This window comes from Pyxicephalus adspersus, chromosome 2 (assembly GCF_032062135.1).
Source record: "Pyxicephalus adspersus chromosome 2, UCB_Pads_2.0, whole genome shotgun sequence".
In the NCBI taxonomy this organism is placed as follows: Eukaryota; Metazoa; Chordata; class Amphibia; order Anura; family Pyxicephalidae; genus Pyxicephalus; species Pyxicephalus adspersus.
Genome location: NC_092859.1, coordinates 92,936,400 through 92,943,340, shown reverse-complemented (window position 1 = coordinate 92,943,340; position 6,941 = coordinate 92,936,400). Strand labels below are relative to the sequence as shown.

The window sequence follows — 6,941 nt, the reverse complement described above, 5'->3', positions numbered from 1 at the left end:
TTAAGCTGATTTTTGTGTTTTTCTTATTTAAAATACTGCCTTATTACTTATGCCGTTATTTTTCCCTTTTTCACAATAATTTTAACATTTTTGCTCAATAGAGAAAACCTCTATAGATTTTTTGTTTACCATTTTCATTTATTTTGGATTGGGCTGTGCTAAATTAAATGGTCATTTTTTTGGTCTTCATATTCAGTAAAATAAAGTGGCAGATGTAAATACCTACCTGTAAATACCTGTTAGCAATGTGTGCCTATCTTAGTAATAGTAATGTTAACCGAGAGTTGACAAAGCAGTCACAGATGAATGTGTCAAATAAAATAGTATTGTTAACAAGAGATTTTCTTAGAAGTGTTTTCCCATACTTAAGGTTGGGCCTGAAGGAAAAGAGTATATTGTCAATGAAAATTGAAAGGATAAACCAGCACACATGTACACAAATGTTCAAATTAGTGAAATAAACAGTAAAAAAAAGTGCTTTACTGGTTAGGTAAGTATATTAGGTTCATGTATCACCAAGCCACATTGCTCTTGCAACAGCTGTTCGCGCATCCAAATTAATCGTCACTTGTTTGTGAACTATTCATCCAATGGAAGATTTATTTTTAGCAGTACACTTTACCAATGGTATTATGGAGAAATCCCTGACCTCCTTTAGAAATGGAAATTCTGCTTATGTGAACATTTAAATTTTACCGGTTTATTGTAGTCGGTGCAATGATGATTGTTTATTATTGGTTTATGACCTTAGTACTTTTTGAGTGCTATGAATGAGTTTCTATTCCACCATGTATACTGACTCACGGGTGATGTCCACATACATATTTCCTAACCTTCTCTATTAAGAATAGCAAAACTTTTTAGTACCCTGTGAAGATCGACTAAAAAAATAATGTAACCGATGTGGTGGGTGTAGACTCTTGCCTTTGCAGAATGTTGTGCAAAGATTCTTTTGTTCTGCAACTTTACATAGAAAAAAGCATTTGTTTGGATAATAGCTCTAATGGTGTTTCCTGTACAAGTCACAGGAGGTTATAGAACCTATTGTCACTTCAGTCATTTTTCCGAAACAGGATGCTTTTTCATATGTCTGATTTGGAGAGATCTTCTACACTACAGGGATTTCTTCCACTTGACATAAAATATGGTCTTTTCTGTGATTCATGCTCTTTTTGGTATCATGAAAAGAAATGTGTGAAGTGTTATTCTAAACCTCAAAAAATAGATTTGTTATCTGATGAAGCTATATATCTGTAAATGAGAAAGAATACACCATGAAAAAATGTATAACATAGCTTAAGGCTGCGTGAGAATATGCACTGATATAATGACAGGTTGGTGTTGATAATGCTGACAAGCAGTAATTTGCTGTGCACATATTACTCATTAACATTCTCTTTATAGAGCATAAGAAATGAACATTTCAACGTCAGCAGCATTTTATCTTGGCTGATTATGATTTATGTTGCTTCATAAATTATGAGCTTGTAAAGATACGGTCAGTGCTAATTATGAAAAAATATGATTTGTATTTATTTTTAATTACATGTTTTGCTCAGCCTAGCACTTCATTAATAATATTACACTTTAAGTTCATTTGAAATATAACTAAACGGCAAGAATAAAAAATTTTGTCATGGGTTCAAAATTATTTAACTTAAAAATGAAATAAATTACCATTTGAAAGATAGATGTATGTGTATCAGTACTATAACAATGTAATTGGTCAATCTTGAGATACAAACCTGGTTGGAGGAAATATCTGGTTAAATGAATACCAGTAGCTGGCAGAATTACAGTATGTTTGTGCTATTAAAATATTACTTTGGGTCACATCTGTCCACATGAATTAATTTTATTTCGGCTTGACATTTGGCTTGTTGGCTGTTGTTTTTCTATTCAGACTGAACATTTGCTAATGCATTCATTGATTCATTATTGCAGACCTTGTGGAATGTCCTGTGTTTCTTCAAATTCAATTTAAATCATGCAGTGCATGTAGTCACTTTATAGGAGACATTGTGTTCATTTCAGTGTTCGGAATTGACAATATTGGAGACATAAGGCATGTCTCAAATGCCTTGAAATATTTAGTCACATGTTACCCAGGCACATTGAAATGTTTGAATTATTTTCAAAGTCTGAATGGGAAAAAAAAGTTCATACATTTTATTGGATTTCTATTTTTGCTTTGTCCTTTTTTTATAAAAAGCTATGGAGACTCCAACTTCTGCAAGCATGTAAATGCTACAGTGAATCTCCAGGAAATACATAAAAATGTTCTGGCTCATGTATTTACATTTTTTAATGATCTTAAAGTACTGTCTGTAACTTGAAATTAACATGCTAAATAACCCTGCACAGTGGGAAAAAGGATATAGTGGGGAGCCATGTACCATGAGCCGATCTGAGCCCTGTGAGGGCTCTATTTCATTGCATATTTTGACCAAGATATTTTTAGCCATTTACATTATCAGTGGAACATTAATTAGAAGAAGAATGCTGCAGTGTATGTATATGGTGAATGTGGCCTATCTCCCTTGTGGGGAGGCTAAAAAACAAAGTTTAGAAATAGAAAGTCTTCTTGCTGTGTATGCTACATGCTCAGTCCTTCTACCACAAAGTTTTTTTTTTTTTTTAAATGCTCCCAAAATACATACACTTTTCACTTTTACAAGAATGTATACATAGGGATATTTTACTTGACCCTACTTTAAAAAAGTAATGAAAATGTAATTAGAATATTTAGGAACTGCTGAAACTATGTATATAGTACTACTTTGCATCTATAACACACAGACCAGTCCTACTAGAAAAAGTAAAACCATTATTTACTAAACCTAGGTAGGATAAAAGGGGTATTCACCAGGGTCCTCTTTAAGCATTGGGCAGGATACCTAAGGTGACCTACTGGTGGTAGTTTACAAAAAAGATGGAACAACTTGCAGCTCAGAAAAAAAATTGGAAAGTGGTCTATTGTGGCTTACAATCAAAGTATCTACTTCCCGCGGAAATAAGAATTCTTAATTTTAAAGGCAACGCTATATAGCAGTTTTGGACAGGTGACTGTATACTGTAATCTCCAGTATTCCCTTTTATTTGAAATAGTATTTTAGTCCAGTTTTTACCTCCCCAAATTTTTTATTGGCTTCTAATAAGATCCTTCTTCTATAGTCAAGCTATACAGAAATTGAACTGCATTTTTTAGACTTTCTTCTGTGTATTGTCTCCTATAATATACATGGACTATTTCACAAGACTTCACAAGGGCAGTATTGAGGCTAAACATTAATCCTACTGCACACAGGCACCCTCCCCCATCAGCAGCAGATTTACTGGTGCTGAAATGTATATGTTCCAGTATTGAAATAAATCAGGAATTTCCTTACATTCGGCTTCACCTGACAGTTGAAAAGCAAACACGCATAGTGCAATAGGCAACCCTTTAATAGAGCCGAAAATCTGTAAATTTGTAAAAAATAATCGTTCTCCTTTCCTAATCTGTTTCTCTAATCAAAAACTCAAAAGATCAAAATCAAAAAAAAAAAAAAAAAAACTCCCACTGCCCGTGAACAACCCCTTCCAAGTATAGTCATATATTAGTCTCCTAAAATTGCCAGCTAACAAATTTGTAATTTTGTGTAGCTAGTCATGATCCAGACACTTTGCTTTACTATACAGTTCCATTTTCCTCATGCACTGTAGCAGCATTGTTCTAAAATGTTAGTAACAGTCACAAAATACATATAGTTTTTCAATCAACTGCTTCTTTCCTATTTAATATGTCACTCCTGGAAAAATATATACCTACGATTCTATAGATCTTTTGCCTTCTATTAAGGAGAAAGGCAGTATATAAAGACATCAATTGTATATTATAAACGAACTAGCAAATCCAAAGAGCTAGGAATGCTCTAGGCCTTTTGGAAATACCTTTATTATGTTTCTCTGCCATGCCAAATGGAAAGTAGTGTGAAATGTTTTCATTTGCATGCTGCATAAATTCTGCCCACTTCAGACTCTAAAAGATGAATTTTGTGTCATGCTGAAGATGTTCTGCTAACAGAAATAAATGACAATCTTAGATGTGGCTGTAATGATAGTGTAGTTGTGTACTGAAATGCCTTTTGCAAAAATGTCATCAAGAACAACCTTTGATATTTGCTGTGTAATACAAAATCCAGCAATAAATATTAAGGAAGCTTTGGAACTACTATGTTTGTCTTCAACTAGATCACATCTACTCACATTAGTTCAATGTCATAGTCTGTTGATGTAAACCAACTTGATGCACCTTTTATGGCAGAGCTAATGTACCAATATGGCACAACCTGCTTAGAAGTCATTCACTAGGTTTGGTTATATAGTTTGAATTTTCAACAACTTGATCTATTATAGACATAAACCTCATAGACCTCAATACAACAATACCCTAAGTTGGGAAAAAGGTGACATTTTGGTAATTAAAGTAATCCGTCTCATGACAATTTATTTGTTAATGTTTAATTGACAATGTTTTTGCAAAAATTGGCTTTTCTGCAATAAATCGTGTTTTTGCAAAAGAAAATTGCAATGCATTTTCTGCTATAAAACAAACCTATTTGAGTGTTTTGCAATCTTCTTTAGAATTACCAGTAACCCAATGTTCCCTAACATGCCTTTAATGAACTCCCATAGAAGTTGTATTATTCATGTCTGAACAATAAATTGACAAAGATAAATATTAAATAAAATGAGAAAAGGGGTGTGGGGATAGATCTACTCTAGGGGAAATACCACAGCTAGTTTAGGTTAAAATAATAAACCGTGAATAAGGCAACACTAAAGACAATATAAAACCCCTCATCCTGTTTAGAGTACTACCCATAAACATAACTGAAATTAAAAAATGATTTATTTTATTCATTTTATATTTGTCATTGTCTAAATATTAGGCATTCAACATCCTTACAAGTTTATTATATAAGAGAAAGTAGAAAGCCACAAGTTCTCCATGGTAACCAGTAAAGCAGTTCTTTTATTACAAGATGTTGCAAAGGTGTAAAAGGACACTGATCTATGTAACATAAAAAAGATTCAAGGAGTCCATGGCATTTTGATGATCTGTGTGTCTTCATTTAATGCCTAATAACAATTAAAGTTTTTGTAAAATGTATGTATTACATAAAAGAATCAACTGAAATAAGTTATCTACTATAATTGGTATAATATTGATTGGTGGTTGACAAAAGGTGATAGTGAATTTAGTTATGTATAAAGTTAAACCCTCAACTAGGTTATCTTTTGCTGCCCTTCTGGTAAGATTTCATTTGTTTCCTGTCCTGGATAAGGAAATAAAATAGAAGAAACCTCCACAAAGAGCATTTGTCACCAATGAAGGATTTATCCCCACGTTTTGCTTTGATAACAACCCTGAGAGATAAATCTTCCCCACTTTTACTTCAAAAACAAAAATTCTGCTTTTATTTACATGTCACATTAAATTTTAATTATTTATATTAAAAGTAGATAAAATGTTTAGTTCACTCGCATACAATTCAAAATTTGGAAATAAATGAATCCAAAGAGTCATAAGAATTTTATTAAATATTAAGAGATTTTTATTCAAAGTAGATAAGAAATGTAAAAGAACAGGAACCATATGCTGGATCATATCTCTGGATATGCTTATATAATTTGCTGAATCATATCTCCTTTAGATATAGTTATTGCTCCTCTGGTTAGAGTGAAGAACCCTTTTCTTTCTTTTATTTATGTAATGCAAGAGTTTCATTGTAGCACAGCCTGTTCCTTCTAGGTCTTTTTTTTCCTAGTCGAATATATATTACTCTAAAACATTTACCATAGCAACTATCCACTTATGACACGTTGAATTAAAAACAAACAAAAAAAAAAAACACTAAAATGCCCTAACAAGATGTATGGTCCATGTGTGAAATTAGCTTACACAAGTTAAATTGATCAACCACTGTTGGTGTTTGTAAAACAGAAACATTACAGAAATATTCAAATCTATCAACAATCAATCCTTGCAGTTTAACTAGAGAACTGCAATGTTGGAAATTTGATAAGTAAGATTTGTTGATGAACGAGCAGGCCAAGCTGACTGTAACTTGCATTATATCCATTTTCACTCAGAATACGATAAACCTGTGTTAATGCTTCTGTCAAATTCACAATCAATAGATTCAGCATAGGTTTTATTTAGTAATTCCTGCTCTACCATTTTTTTTTCAAAAGTGTATATAAATTATAATTCAGTTTAAGGTTTTCTATCTCCTCGGCAAACAAAAATGTGCGTGTGTATATATACAGTTAGAAATAAATATTTGGACAGAGACAACTTTTTCCTAATTTGGTTTCTGTACATTACCACAACAAATTTTAAATTAAACAACTTGGATGCAGTTGAACTGCAGACTTTCAGCTTTAATTCAGTGGGTTGAACAAAAAGTTAGCATAAAAATGTTAGGAACTAAAGCCTTTTTATTTACACAATCACTTCATTTCAGGGGCTCAGAAGTTATTGGACAACTGACTCAAAGGGTATTTCACGGGCTGGTGTGGGCAATTCCTTCGTTATGTCATTATCAATTAAGCAGATAAAAGGCTTGGGGTTGATTTAGAGGGGGAGGGGGGTGCTTGTATGTGGAAGATTTTGCTGTGAATATACAACAAGCGGTCAAAGGAGCTCTCTATGCAGGTGAAACAAGCCATCCCTATGCTTCAAAAACAGAAAAAACCCACCCAAGAAATTGCTACAATAATAGACAACAGTGGTGGATGATCACAGAATAATTTCCATGGTGAAGAAAAACCCCCTCACAACAGCCAATCAAGTGAACAATACTCTCCAGAAAGTAGGCGTATCGATATCCAAGTCTACCATAAAGAGAAGACTGCATGAAAGTAAATACAGAGGGTGCACTGCAAGGTGCAAG

At 33.0% G+C, this 6,941-nt stretch overlaps 2 protein-coding genes across 3 annotated transcripts in view; one reads left to right on the top strand and one right to left on the bottom strand.

The window, feature by feature from the left end:
- IMMP2L (inner mitochondrial membrane peptidase subunit 2) overlaps positions 1-6,941 on the top strand; it is a gene marked incomplete at its 5' end in the record, with an annotated part of 413,525 nt that overhangs the window by 138,267 nt on the left and 268,317 nt on the right.
- Positions 1-6,941, bottom strand: part of LRRN3 (leucine rich repeat neuronal 3) — a 42,943-nt gene that overhangs the window by 11,622 nt on the left and 24,380 nt on the right. The window lies entirely within an intron of this gene.